Source organism: Dama dama, chromosome 11 (assembly GCF_033118175.1).
Source record: "Dama dama isolate Ldn47 chromosome 11, ASM3311817v1, whole genome shotgun sequence".
In the NCBI taxonomy this organism is placed as follows: Eukaryota; Metazoa; Chordata; class Mammalia; order Artiodactyla; family Cervidae; genus Dama; species Dama dama.
In genome coordinates this window covers 73,897,472-73,913,172 of record NC_083691.1, presented here as the reverse complement: position 1 = coordinate 73,913,172, position 15,701 = coordinate 73,897,472, and the positions used below count along the sequence as shown (strand labels likewise).

Below are 15,701 nucleotides of genomic sequence, written 5' to 3'. Positions count from 1 at the left end.
CTGGAAATCAAACTGACAAAAGAAAATTTAACAAGAGAAAAACAGAGTTGATTAATACATGCAGTATGCATATTCATGGGAGAAACTCAATGATGACTAATTCAAAGGGATGGTTAGAACTTTGAGCTTGGGAATTCCCTAGTGAGCCAGTGGTTAGGGCTCAGCACATTCACTGCAGGGCTCAGGTTAAGATCCTGTAAGTCAAGAAGGGCAGCCAAAAAAAAGAGAAAAGAACTTGGAGCTTATATATCATCTTTTTTTTTAAGATTCATTTGTTTATTTTTGTCTGTCCTGGGTCATCGTTGCTGTGCACAGGATTTCTCTAGTTGTGGCAAGTGGGGGCTACTCTTCATTGCAGTGTGGGCTTCTCATTTCAGTGGCTTCTCTTGTTGTGGAACTTGGGCTCCAGGGCCCTTGGGCTCCATAGTTATGATGCACAGGCTGAGTTGCTCCATGACATGTGGGATCTTCCTGGACCAGAGATCAAACCTGTGTCCCCTGCACTGGCTGGCAGATTCTTAACCACTGGACCACAAGAGAAGCCCCTTATATAGCATCTTAATAAGGAACAATAAATTTGTAGAGAAGGGATTAGACAAAAGAAAAGGAGTTTAGGCTTTTCAGGGTGGCAAATTGTGGGAAGGTAAATATATGGGAGGAAGCTAATAGCAGATGATGGTAAGGTTTACTAAGGTTTGTTTCATAGATTCCTCTTAATGCCATCCCTGTCCTGCTAAGAGTCTCGAGTTGTCTCTGGTGAGTCCAAGAGTTATCTTTCTCTTTCCTGGCATTGAGGAAGGAGACACCTTTACAAACGAAAATTAATATCTTGCTCTCAGCCAGGTGGGGAAGGGCAAATGGCTTTTTTTTTTTTTTGCATTTGCTGTTTTGTAATTGTCTTCAGCACAAAATGATCCTTATGTGAAAGTGTGTGTTTTCGATGGCATATTCCAGTCCCCTTCATTGCTAACTCCATCAGCCGAGTGACCTTCATCAGTTTACCCAGCTTCTCAAAGCCTCAGAGAGGCTTACTAAATAGGTTCAATAAGAGTATGTTCTGTATATTATCATATGTGAAATAGACTGCCAGTCCAGGTTCGATGCATCAGAGAGGGTGCTCAGGGCTGGTGCACTGGGATGACCCTGAGGGATGGGATAGGGAGAGAGGTGGGAGGGAGGGTCAGGATGGGGGACACCTGTGCACCCATGGCTGATTCATGTGAATGTATGGCAAAAACCACCACAATATTGTAAAGTAATTAGCCTCCAATTAAAATAAAATTAAAAAAAAAGAGTATGTTCTTCACAGAGCTGTGATGAGGATTAAATGAAATATTGCACATAAATCTTTTTTTTAATATGCAAGTATTTGTTTTAATTACTCTTAATTGAAGGTTCCTATTTTTGGAGAATAGCAAGGCATTTTATTATTCACTTTTTCCATTCCTTTTTTTTTTTTACTGAAGTATAGTTGATTTACAGTGTTCTGTTAGTTAGAGGCGTACAGCAAAGTATTCAGCTATATATATATATATACATATATATATGTATGTGTTTCAGATTCTTTTCCACTATAGTTATCACAAGAATACTCTTTCCATTCTTTAAACATTTCCGCTGGTTTTGGCAAATTCACCTTCTTTTTGTTTCCCCACACTGTGCCACGAGCAGGATCTTAGTTCCTTGACCAGGGATTGAACTTGGGCCCTCAGCAGTGAAAGCACAGAATCCTAACCACTGAACCATCAGGGAATTCACAGCAAATTCACATTATCCTCATGACTGTATTTCAGAGTAATTCCAGGTATGTTGGTGGATTCATCATCAATCCACTGTGTATCTTTCTGTAATATTGAAGAGTAGCACTCTGCAACTTGCATAAATAGGGTAAAAGTTGAGGGGTCTCTGGTCAGCTTCTTCCAAGTGGCTGGAGCCTTGCATTAGGCAGGTTGAAGTCTAAATATGTGTCCAATCTCATGGGTTAAAGTCTTACAGGATTGTAGCAGCAAAGCATCACTCCAGGAGGGTAATAGTTATCAAAAACCAAAAAGCCCCTTGGAAAGTATTTTCTGCAGCTTCTTCACTTTGCCTTCATAGAGATATAGAATCACTGCCATACCTGGCAAAGCTTGTCCATTCCAGCTGTCAAAGAGGCCTGTCCAAAGACAAAATGTAAAGAGTCTCTTGAATAAAGATTGATCACTGTTACTCTCACAACACAGAAGACATCTTCAGGTTCCTTCTCTTTTAAGAACTTCAGGAATGTGTCCTGCATGAATTGTGGGTTTTATGTGTTCTCATTGCACTAAAGGAACACTCAGTTACAGAGATAAGAACTAGTTCTAGGAGTTTTACTATCTAGCCATAGCAAAATGCTTCAAAGTAGCCCTTGAGTCATTTAATATATTCTTCACTGATAATTCTGGTGTTTCCCAAGAGATCCATTGCACTGTGTAACCATACTGCATTTCTCAGAAGAAGGTGTCTTTCTGTAAGGATTACTGAAAAAGTGTTCAAAGTCTTGGGGAGCCCCGAGATGGGAGGTGATCCAATCTGATGCAAATGCAAAGTAATGGGTCCAAAAAGACCATTGTCTATCTGGAAGTCTTCCATCAAATGCTGTTGTGTCTCATACTGTGACACACGCACTGGGTGCTTTGAGTTGAGAGCTGTTTTTAGTGTCTGTTCAGAGTGCTGTGCTGCTTGCCTCTTTGGGGAGGAAGATTCCCATTGAAGTTTTCACCTTTCTAGGACAGGCATGTCTGGGCCTGACTAAGAAAATACTGTCTGGGCTGTCTTCACCCAACAATAGTTTGTTATTCTAAGAGGAAGAATGATGCTGAAGTTAAAAACGTGGATTTTGAAGCCACATTGCCTGGCTTTGAATCTCATCTCTGTCACCGTGTGACCTTGGACAGATTACTTAACCTCTCTGGTCCTCAGTTTCTTCATCTATAAAATAGAAAATATATTTCATAGGGTGCTGAGTTTTTCAAAATTTTTTTATGTTTATTTTAATTACTTATTTGGCTGCTGTGGGTCTTGTGGCACACAGGATCTTCCATCTCCATTGCGGCATGAAAAAAATCTTTAGCTGTGGCATGTGGGATCTAGTTCCCCCAACCAGGGATTTAACCCAGGCTCCCTGCATTGGGAGTGCAGAGCCTTAGCCACTGGACCACCAAGAAGAGTTAATTTTTTTAAATGAATGTATGTGCAGCACTTCAAATGAAACCTGGAGTACAGGAAGGTTTATGTGTTAGCCAGTCACATCATCGGGGACCCAGGGAAGGGCCCTCGGCATTTAAGCCCTCAGCAGTGGCAGGTAGACCATTTCTTTCTGGCTGAGATCAGTGGATGGGACAAAGCCCCCAGTTATGAGTCAGGATTCCTAAGTGTGCTCCCACCAGACCTGCAGGCTGTGACCTTGAGCCGTGGTCCTTTCCTCCTTGGTCCTATTTCCCCTTTTGTAAATTGTGGGGGCTGGACATGGGGGAGTCTCAGAGGTGCGGTCCTCATAGTGAATGACTGGGACAGAAGCAGAGACATGAACTAAAATGACAAAGCAAAAATCCAGGATGACCTTTTAGGGCACCCGAAGGTGGACCAGTGAGCAGGAATACTGCTGGCCTGGGGGGAACAGTGGCATGCTCAGGTGAGGGACCTAATTTCTGCTTGGGTTGGAAGAGATGAGAAACCCCATCCTATCCCTCCACCTCCCACCCGAACTCCTTGGCAGCGTGCAGCAGTGTGGCACTGACAACTCCTTTTCCTGACTCTGACAGTCTAGTTAACTGCAGAAGTGTAAAGTGTTCATGCTGAGAAAAGCCTGGAAAGTTTCAGTAAATGCTTCCCAGGGGTTTATCTGTGCCAGGGACGGGAATTCAGGGAGAAAATGAACTGCCTTCTCCTCCTGCAAGTGATGCTGGCAGGAGCAGGACACGATGCCTGAGAGGCCACAACGCCTGAGAGGACCCTGCATGGTTCCTAGGGAGGCTCCTTAAGGGAGAGACTCGGGGGAGAGCCGACTGAGCGCCACACATCAGGGCTGTGGCCCCTGGGAGGAGGGTCTCCTGAGACCTCATTTCCATGCTGACTTGGAGGATGCAGGAGATAAGAGGGAGGTCTTGCCTGCCTTTGAAGAGGTTAACCTGCCAGTTGCACCAGGAAGAGGCAAAGATTAAAGGTGAGGGAGAGCCTTCTTTGCTGGTGACCCCCTTGGGGAAGGGTCTTTGGCCCAGTCTTCCTAGGAGCCACCCTGTGGAATGAAATCCAGTTCATTACTTTCACACATGCCAAGGACCAGGGCCAGGTGCTGGAAATAAAGCCCAAACTAAAATGCAGTTCCTTAAGGACTTCCTTGCAGTCCAGTGGTTAAGACATACAACAAGAGCAAACGAACAAAAACAGGAGCACTGGAACCAGGATAAAACTTTCTCCTGCAAAGTACCCCCAGCTTCCTCTACTGGCAAAAATTAGCATTGTAATTGCAACAATAGGGATTAAAGGGTCTGATCCTTTATCAAGAGCAGATCTTGAAAGGTGGATTTAGCTCTGGGAGGCAATAAATTGATAACAAGCACAGCAGTCAAGAACTTTAAAACAGCTATTACGAATATATTCAAGGATGGAATGGAAGAGACAAACACAATAAACAAACAAATGGATAATCTTAGCAGAGAAATGGAAACTATAAAAAGACACCAAGTAGAATTAGACATCAAGATGGGGAAGAGTTAACTGGTTTTTTGACAAAGGATCCAAAGAAATTCAATAGGGAAACGAAACTTTTTCAACAAACTGTACTGAAAAAACTGGGTAAAACATATGGGATTGTTTATGATCCTAAACAGAAAAGGTTAAGAAACAAAGCTTCTAGAAGAAAGCATTGAAGAAAATCTTCATGAGCTTGAGCTAAGCAAATATTACTTAGACTGGACTCAGAAAGCAGAAACCATAAAGACTGAGAAATTGGACTTCATCAAAATGTCAAACTTCTGTTCATCAAAAGACACCATTAAGAAAATGAACAGGCAAGTCATGGGCTAGGATATGTCTAGATCCCACTCTATATTTGTAACTCATATTCTGCAAAGAGTTTGTATTACATATTATATAAAAATTCACACATCAATTTCAAAACACCATTAAATGCATACAGCAATTAAAAAGCACAATAAAAAAATAGTGGAAAAGACTTGGACACTTCACAAAGAAATATACAAATGGCCAATAAGCACATGAAAAGGTATATTGCATCATTAGTCATTAAAGAAATGCAAATTGAAACCAAATGACAGATACCATTTCACAGTCACTAGAATGACTAAAACTTAAAAGACAGTAGTAATTGTTAGCAAAGACATTAAAACAATTAAAATTCTCATAACTGCTCATGGGAAGGTAAAATGGTAAAACCACTTTGGTAAACAGTTTGGAAGTTTCTTTTAAAATTAAACATATACCTACTCTATGATCTAACATTTTTACTCCTAGAGATTTACCCAAGATAAATGAAACTTTTTATCCAGACCTATGTCCAGTTGTTCATGGCCACCTTATGCCTACTAGCTGAAATCTGAAAACAACCAGCTACCCTCCAACAGGTAAATAGGTTTACAACATTGTAGTATATCCATAAAATGGAATACTACTCAACATTAAAGAGGAACAAAATGTTAATTCAAGGAACAATATGGATAAGTGTCAGAAACATTATGCTAAGTAAAAGAAGTTAGAGACAAAAGAGTACAGATAGCATGATTCCATTTCTATGAAATTCCAGCAGAGGCAAAACTAAGCCAGATGATTGAAATCAAATGGGTGATTACCTGGAAGAGGTGGTCATAGGTTGACCACAAAAGGGGCAGGGAATAACTTTCTAGGTTGATGGGAAATTTCTATACCTTGATTAAGGTGGTGATGGCATAGGATTATGCATTTGACAAAACTCAATGAACTATATATCTTATCTTTTATATTATTTGGCTGCACCAGGTCTTAGCTGCAGCACATGGAATCTTTGATCTTCCTTGTGGCATGCAAGTGCTTTAGCTGTGGCATACAGAAACTTTAGTTGCAACATGTGGGATCTAGTTCCCTGACCAGGGATCAAACCCAGGCCCCCTCCGTTGGGAGTCTTAGCCACTGGACCAACCAAGGAGATCCCTCAATGAGCTATATACTTAAAATGCCCACTTTATTTGTAAATTATACTTGAATAAATTTAGTTTTATAAAGGGATTTATTGAGCGTGTACTAGATGCCTGGTTTGTGAACTGTGAAGAAAGAATGAACATAAAATAAGTTTTATAGGAAGAGATGAACAAAGAGGAAGTAGTCAAAGATATACAAGAAAAGGAATAACAAACAAGGTATTTAAGAAGATGAGAAAGGAGGGACACTTAGAGCCCAGTTGGCTGTGGTCAGCGTGGAGGACACTAAGACAAGAAAAGGTGGACAGTGGAAGGAAGAGCTGCTGAGAAACAGGTAGAAGGACTGTCAGACCATGCCATGGTCCCAGCTGAGCCTGATAGACTTGAATCTCTGATCGCCCCAAGGATAGGATTTCTCCAGCATTGCTTGGTAAACTAGTGGAGGGGCAGGGAGTGGGTACAAATTGTGGGGTGTTTAAAAGCATGTGTCATGGATGGGAAAAATAATAAGAGTAGGAGGCACTGACAACTACTGTTACACAGGAGTTAAGCTGGGAGGGAAAGGAAGTGAAGCCAGGAGGGGAGCAGATGGAGAAAGTGGAAGGCTCGTGGGACAAGAGGAACAGGAAAGAGCGCTAGAAGCAGAAGGTCTCGATCAGCCTGGGTCTGGAACTGATGATTTCTGGTCTGGTCTACTCCTCTCTCTCCTGGGCTTCTCCAGTGGCCCGGTGGTAAAGAATCTGCCGGCAGTGCAGGAGACACGGGTTCAATCCCTGGGTCAGGAAGATCTCCTGAAGGAGGAAATGGCAGTATTTTTATTTCGTCTGGAAAATCCCATGGACAGTGGAGCCCCGCAGGCTATAGTCTGTAGGGTCGAGACATAACTGAGTGACTAGGCACACCACACCTCTTTCTCCTACAGACACAACACCTGGATTTCTTTGGTACTCCTTTTTTCAGTGAATTCCTCACATTTATTGAAAGCCTATTGTATGGTAACCCAAATTGTCATGAAAAGAAAGGTTTGTGCAGATTTTTTCCACCTAATAGATACATTCTCCTGAGGCTGTGTTCATACAGAGCTGTGTGCCCACCTCAGCAGCATACTTCACACTGCAATAAAAAAAAAAAAAACAAAAAAAAAACATTGTTTTATTTACTTATGTGTTTATTTATTTGTCTGCATCAGGCCTTAGTTGCAGCCTGTGGGATCTTCAGTTGCAGCATGCAAACTCCTAGTTGCAGCATGTGGGATCTAGTTCCCTGACCAGGGATCAAACTTTGGACCCCCTGCATTGGGAGCGCAGAGTCTTCGCTACCAGACCACCAGGTGGTCTACCAGATCCACCTTAGCTACCAGATCCACCTCACACTGCCCTTTTAAACCAAGAGCATAGCTATCCAATCTTAACATTTCACACCCTTTAGGCAGCAATTTCACGTCTAAGAATTTATTCTTACTGCTACACCTGGACACGCACAGGCTATTTGTTTTAATGCCATTTGCAACCATAGGAGGAATAACACATCAGGAGGCTGTTAAATGAACAATAGTATTTCCATGCAATGAAATACCATTGTATCCATTACAAGAAAAAGAAAGTTCTTTCCATATCAATATGAATTGATTTCAAAGGTGTATTGTTTAAAGTGAAAATGAAAATAAGATACCAAACAGTATTTTGTTTTATCATTTGTGTAAAAACAAGAGCACATGGACACCTAGAAACTGGACACTATCACTCCTGGGGCCGTTCTGCAGCTTAGGGATAGGAGAAGGCCTAATTTTGTACTCCACACACTTTGTACCTTTATAATTTTGTGTTAGTTTACCTTTAGAATTTTGAGAGAATAAGAGAGAGTTTGAAAAGTGGAAAGAGAGGTGGGGGGGGGGGGGTGCAGCAGTGAGAGAGATGAGACTATAAATGAATTACTTATTAGTGTCTGGAGGGCAGAGGGAAACCTCAGTCTAAGAATGAAGCCCTAAGATGGACCTTCAGGACTTTACCCCCCAGGGTCCCTCAGTTGTCACCGGACATTTCAAGCACCTGCCCAGCTCCAAACAGCTGTATCTCAGAGGGCTGCTCTTGCTCTCTCGAATTGGGATCCACCACTTATGTCCAGACATCTCTCCTTTACTCAGCTTCCTGACAACCTCACTTGCCCAGAGCTCAGCTAAGAAGCAAAACATTATTTTAAATGACTCTGAAGTGTCATCATACATGTCACTAAAGCTCATGCATTTGTTTGATCCTAACTCAGAGCCCATTTCCCTTTGTGTGGACCTTTCAGGTCCCTGGAGTTGGTAAGAGTATTATTTCTTAATAATTAGTATTGTTAGAAATAATGAGTATTATTTCTCTTAATTAACTAGGCAGTGTCAGGTTTTAGTTACAGCATGTGGGATCTAGTTCCCTGATCAGGGAATTAAACCAGGCCCCCTGCATTGGGAGCTCGAAGTCTTAGCTACTGAACCACCACGGGAATCCTGAGTATTATTTTAAACTGAAGACATTTGAGGGACTTCCCTAGGGGTGCAGTGGATGAGAATCCACCTGCCAATACAGGGGACATGGGTTCGATCCCTGGCTCCGGAAGATTCCACTTGCCTCAGAGCAACTAAGCCCATGTGCCGAAACTACTGAAGCCCCTGCGCCGAGAGTCTGAGCTCTGCAACAACAGAGGCCACTGCAGTGAGAAGCCCATGCACCACAATGAAGAGTAGCCTCCACTAGAGAAAGTCTGCACACAGCAATGAAGACCCAGCGCAGCCAAAATAAATAACTAATTAAAAAAAAAAAAAAAAACACCTGAAGACATTTTAGACACGGCAGGTATAGAAAGAAGCCTTTTGGAGTTTCCCTTATCTGACTACAAGGTAAAACCTTTGAAAGTGAAGGTGCTATAAAGCCCTTCTTTCAGGAATCTTCGCTCCCAAGAGAAAACCAATCACTGGATGAGAAATTATATAAACTAACATTATCACAAACATTCATACCTTCCATTTGTTTCCCTGAAAGTTTGTCTTCCCTAAAAAATGGCTCATTTGTCCTTCCCATAGAAGCTGTTTTTTCCTTCCCTTTCCCCTGTTAAGCTGATATGGAAACTCCTATTTCTAGACGCCAGTGAGCCATTTCATCTGAATGCTCCCACAGGCATATGAATAAAATTTGTGCATTTTCCCTCCAGTGATCTGTCTGTTATCAGTTAGCCCCTGATCACTGGACCTAAACTAGTAGGGGAAAAGTTTTCTCTCCTTGCTGAGTTTTTTTTTTTTTTAAATATTTATTTTTATTTGTTTATTTGGCCGCACCAGATCTTAGTGGTGGCACACAGGATCTTTGATCCTCGCTGCAGGATCTCTTAGTTGCAGCATGTGAACTCTTAGTTGTGACATGGGGGATCTAGCTTCCTGACCAGCAATTGGACCTGGGTCCCCTGCATTGAGAACATGGAGTCTTAGCCACTGGACCCCCAGGGAAGTCCTTACTGAAGAAGGAATTCATAGGGCCTGGACTCCATCTCAGGCCTGTCCGTGCTGGTCGTTCGCGGCCACCTCTCCAGTGGACTCTGAACTCTGTGCTTAGCGCCTGTGGGAATGACAATGGAAGGATAAGACCCCCTCTGGGCAGGGGAATCTTGAAGATCACCTCCAGGTTACTCATTGCCTAAGAGGAAACATACCATAATCACCCCCGTCTCTGGACAGGTCATAAATTTTTCCGTATCTATCAGGATGTAATCATGGGCTTATTGATTATTAACTGTTTGGAATGTAACTTCAGGTTTACTGATTTATTAACTGTTTGAACACATAACACATGAATGATGGGGTTATTGTAGTTGTATTTACCCTTCCTTTGTTTATGTAAGTCTCAAGGGAATTGGGGTAGTGGGTTTGGACGCGTACACACGGGGTATAAAAGATTTTCACAAATTCTGACCGGGGTCCTTGGCTAAGAGGAGACTCTGCCTTGGGCCCGCCGGTGTAATAAACTGCACTCCACTATCTGCATTGTCCTTCTGAGTGAGTTTGTTTCCCGGAGAGCATGGCTATAACATTACTTTGCTGAGTTTTAACCAAGCTTGGTTAACAGGCCCATAGGAGAAAAGAGACAGCAAATTATAAGAGAGGAATATTATTTCATGCAGAAACCTTCCTTCAGTTTCACTAAGTGATAGATGACAACCTAACTGTTGCAGGGAAGACAGAAACATCTATTTTAAACAGTAATAACCTCAAAGAAGTGCAGGTTATTTGCCACTTCGCTTGTCCTGATATCATGAGGGCATCTGGAGTTGCCCCACAGCCCAGCCACTGGGATCTGTAATCATGCCCCATGTTTTAGCACAAAGAGCTAAATTCTCTTCGGGGCTTTCTGATGGAGAAAAGAGAGCAGTGCCTGTCAGGGAGATTTCTATATAAACCTTTTAAAACTGTCTGAGGGTTAAAGGATAAACCCCATCACTTCAACATCTTGGCTTTTACAGAATGACTCACTCCCCTGAGATTTCACTTCAGTGCAATGGGAGGGGGCAGGGGAAGGCTTGTTCAGTGTTCAGAAGATTACAAAATCACAGAATTCAGATAGACAAAGGAAAATCAACAGCAGCTGGCCTCCATGGGGCTCTTGAATGAGCCCAGCAAGGGAGGAGTCTGTCCTGCCCGAAAGGCAGCAGGGCCCAAAACCAGGGTCCAGATTCTTGCTCTGCAAAAACCTCTAGATAAACACAGTCACTTGCTTCTCTAAGCCTCTGCTTTGTCTTCTGTACAATGGAAATAACAGCCTCTAAGCTCTTGGTGTTACCAAATCATTGTGATTATTTAATTCAGCTCAATGTATTCTAACAAATATTTACTGAGAACCTACTGTGTGCCCTGCCTGGTACCAGGTAATCCCTGTAGGGAGAACAGAAAAATGAATAACACATAGTTTTTTACTTCAAAGAGCTTGTAATCTGACAGGACCAAATTAACTACCAGATGGTGTGAGATAATAGAAAATATCTGTTGGTCTCCGTTCTGGGTTCTTGACACAGAGCTCCTGAAACCCTTGTAATTTCCTGGAGGATAGCAGTGAATTGTATTCTAAAGAGGAGACTCTGGGAGGACTCCTACGTGGCTCCTGGCTGGAAGGACCAAACCATAATTAGAAACTTGAAATTTTCAGCCCTGCCCCCACTTCCTCTTGAAAAGGGAAAAAGGCTGAAAATGGAGTTATTGATGGATCATTCTGAAGTGATGAAACCTCCATAAAAATCCCAACTGTATGGGGTTTGGAGGACTTCCAGGCTGGTGAACACGTGGAGATTTGGGGAAAGAGGGCTCGGAAGCTGTACAACTTTTCCCTGTATCTTGCCCTCTACATCTCCCATCAGTCTGCTCCTGAGCTATAGTCTTTCATCATATACCAGTAATCTAGTAAGTAAAATGTGTCTCTGAGTTCTGTAAGTTTGCATTAGCAAGTTAATGAAAATCAAGGAGAGGGCCATGGGAACCTCTGATTTATAAGCCAGTCAGTTAGAAATACAGGTAACAACTTGAACTAGTGACTGACACTGAAGTCCAAGGAGGGGTCTTTGGACCCTCCAACCTATAGCCAGTCAGTCAGAAGCACAGGCAATAATCTGGGGGTGGGAGTGAAGGGTCGAGGGAGCAGTCTTGCGGGATTGAGCCTCAGCCTATGGGATCTGATGCCATCTCCAGGTAGATAATATCAGGACTGAGTTGAATTGTAGAACACACAGCTGGTGTCCCAAGAATTGCTTGTTGGTGTGGGAAGACCCCCCTGCCCCATACACACACATTGAAAATCGGGTCTTGGAATGTAGTTTAGATGGGAAAGTGCTTTAGAAAGGAAACCCTCCTCTACAAAAGTTAAGTGTCAGTACTTTTTCTGGAAGCTTGGAGTTTGTGGTGACACTCTTACTAAAGGAGCAGCATAACTTAAAACCAGGTTTAGCAAACTAAGTCCTGGGAGCAGCACCCTGTCTAAGCCCCACCACCCAAGAATCCAGCTTTCTTGTAAACCTTTCCAAGAAAAAGATGCAATTCCACCCTCCAAACCAAGAGACCCCTTGATCCTGCTGATCTAGCCTCTTAAAGCCTCTGGAATCAGCCCCCGGCACAACCGGAGTCCTGCTCACAAGTTGCTCTTACGGAGAAGGTGTTAGCAGAACACAGCCGTGCCCATTCATAAAGTCCATGGTTGATCCGTGCTTTCACAGCAGGACTGAGCAGTTGGTAAGCGACTGAATGGCCCAAAGAGCCAAAAAATATTTTCTATCTGGTCCTTTACAGTGTGGCAATAAACAAGAATTAGCCACTATTACTTGTGGTTGGCAGAGACACGAAGGCAGATAGAGGAGTGGGAAAGCTTTACAAAAGTGCAGGCTTCAAATGTGCCCCAACTGGAGGCTGCCAGCGTGGGGAAGCTGAAGATGAGAGGCTAGATGCTGGCGACCTGGGTGACTGGTTAGGGGCCCATTCTGGCTTCCTCTGGTTGCTCCCAAGTTGGAAGCAGGGACAAAAACTAGGAGCACTGGCAGTTATTAATCAAATACTAGCTACTTGAGACCAGTAGTTACCAGGGTTATTTTTTGGCTTCCTGAGCTGGTGGCTATGACAGATGGTGATCTGACATCCTGCAAGTCTGACTTATAGATAATAAGCTGGCTTCCTGAGCTGGGTACTGTAGATGATGGATTAGTTTCCTGGACAAAATGCTGTAGATTATGGGAAAGGGTCCTATTTTTATAGAGGATCTGTCTATTTTCCATTTGTATGTTCAGTCTCTCAACAGAAGTTACTTTATTCCACTGGTGATCATTTTGTAATGTATCAAGATATCAAACCACTATATCATATACCTGAAACTAAATTTCTAAGTCAATTATGCTTCAATAAAAATATATATACATATAGATGTATGTATGTAAAGTTTGCCTATTCCAGGATTCAAGTTAAATGTTTTCAGTGAATGGGTCCTAGATACTTGGTTAAGTTACTTCAGATCTCTGTGCTTCTGTTTCCTCATTCATAAGTTGAGGATTATGACAGTTCTTGCCTTGTAGGGTTTTAGAAAAATTAAGTCCATGTAAAATGCACCCAGCAGAGTGCCTGATACATACTGTGTCTCAGTGAATATTATCCACTGTATTACCATCTTCCCACAAAGTTCCTTCAAGGCAAGGTCTGTGGCTGTTGTCTCAGTAGTCCCAGCTTCTATCAGAGGGTTTGACACATAGTAGCTATTCAATAAATATGTGATGAGTGAGTGAGTGAATGGTAAGAAACCAGAGATGGAGGGAACTTTGGCCACCCATCTCAGATAGAGGATAATCTCTTTATTGCGTGTGTGTGCATGTTCAGTTGCTCAGTCATTACTATATAGTGAAAAAGGCCTAAACTTGGGGACCCCCATTCCCACATGGATATTCAGGCCATAGACCTGTCTTAAAGCTAAGGGAAGCCTGTTACCCAACGACTAGACCCAGGGGAGGCCCAGTGACAGGGGGAATCTTTGACTCTCAATGATACTTTGACTTTACTAAATAATTCATGTGTTTTCTTTAAATTGCCTCTTTATCTTTTTGGGAGGGTTCCCACTCCTGTGATTGGTACTGTGGAAGTTGGTGTCAATATTTACAATCTGACTCAGTAGTTTTCAAGGCTGCTATAATCCTTCAATTTAATAAGAAACAACAGCCAAGCAAGATATTCCTTCCCCCTGCATCTTTGACCTTGACAGAGCCAGCCGGCCTTGCAAGGAAGTGGGGCCTTGGGTTCCAGCAGCTGCTGCCGGATCCTCTCCCAACCTCCAGTCCCTCTGCCTAGGAGCAGCACCTGGTCTGAGTCCCCCCACCCCAGAATCCATCTTTCTTGTAAACCTTTCCAAGGAAGAGACACAACTTCACACTCCAAAACCAAGAGACCACTTGGCCCTGCTGATCTCTACTCTTCAAGCCTCAGGAATCAGCTCCCTCCCCACCAGCCCTTCTGTATTTGTCATGTCTTGGGCCCTCCTGACTCCTCCCTTGAGCTCCAGCAGTGCTCTGACTCCAGTCTTCCTCTGCTCCATCCCAGCCCCTGGTCCAATGAGACGACCTGGTCACTTCTCGGTGTGCAACCCTCCAAAAACTTCCCATCACCTGTAAGTTAAAGTCCAGCACCGTTCAAATGGCATCTGTGGCCCTTCCCTGAGCTCTCCCGGCCTGCTCTGTCCCTACCGCTTCTGCCCTGCACTTCACCAGAGCTGCAGAGCTGTCCAAGATGGTAGTCAGTGGTTGCCTGCAGCTCGTTTAAATTTTGATTAAGATGAAATCAAATTAAAAATTTAGCTTCTTAGTTGCACTATCCACATTTCAAGTGCTTAATTGCTAAAGGCTACATAATGGACAACATAGAGATAAAAAACATTTCCATCAACACAGAAAGTTTTACTGAACTCTTCTAGGAAAAAGGTTTGTATTTCTCTGCACATATCATGGTACTTCACCCTGCCAGATTTTTACTCATGTCTCTGTCCGAATATTCACCCTCCCCTCTTTCCACTGAGTAATTCTTCAGGACTCAGCTCAGGAGTCACTTCCAAGAAGCCTTGTTTGAAGCCCTAGGTTAGGGTGAGTGCTGGGTTTCTGGGTTCTTAATAGCACCTCACATTAGCTAATGTTTCTCTGACCACTTACCATTTGCTGACATATCTGTCTCCTCCAGGAAACTGTGAGTTCCTCCAGGACAAAAACCATGTCTTTGCGGGCCCAGCGTCCCCAGTACCCAGCACGAAGCAGGTGTCCGTTACTGTTGGCTGAACTCATGCTAACAGAACATTCAGCAGTGCATGACCACTGGACAGGATTTAGCTGTGTGTCAGTGAAGACCCTCAAGTAGACAGAAACCAGTCAAGAGGAAAGGGGACTTGATGGTTCAGTAACTGGGAGGTTTAGGGGCAGTTCTTGCTCCACGCATGACGGGATCCAGAGGCTCAGAGCATGTTATCAAGGTTCTGGTCCCCTCCCGAGGTCTCGGCTCTACTGATTACTGTCTCTAGGTAATGACTACCAGTAGCCTTGGCTCTAAATAGTCCCAATTCTGTCATCTTCAGTAAGACAGAAAATCTCTCTCCCAACATCAGTGTAGTGGTCTCCAGGAAGACGCTGTTTGGCCTTGCTGGGTCTTGTGCCTTCCCTGAATGAATCACTGTGGCCTGGGGTAGTTGCTTGGCTCTGTCACCCTGACTCATGTGTTTGTCCTGAGGTGGAGGTGAGATGGGGTACAAAGTCATCATGACTGACAGCTCTGCAGGCTCACAGGGTAAAAAAGGAAGGAGTCACCCAAAGGAACCAGAAGAGGGAGTGGACAAATGCTGGGAGACAGGAGGGTCAGCTGGTCTGGCCACTCACCCTGGGAGCCGGACTCCTGCTTGCTTTCTGTTGCCGTTTGTACTTTCCCCATGCAGACAAGAGCCTTGGGGGAGTCCAGCCACCCTTAGGTTTCAAGCCACCAATGAGCAGCTGGCAAAGGGTCTTGAGTTTAGGTTTCTCTGC

At 43.5% G+C, this 15,701-nt stretch overlaps 1 pseudogene; it reads right to left on the bottom strand.

Moving 5' to 3' along the window:
- Positions 1-1,406: 1,406 nt before the first annotated feature.
- LOC133064919 (archaemetzincin-2-like) lies at positions 1,407-15,433 on the bottom strand (annotated as a pseudogene).
- Between the last annotated feature and the right edge of the window lie 268 nt (positions 15,434-15,701).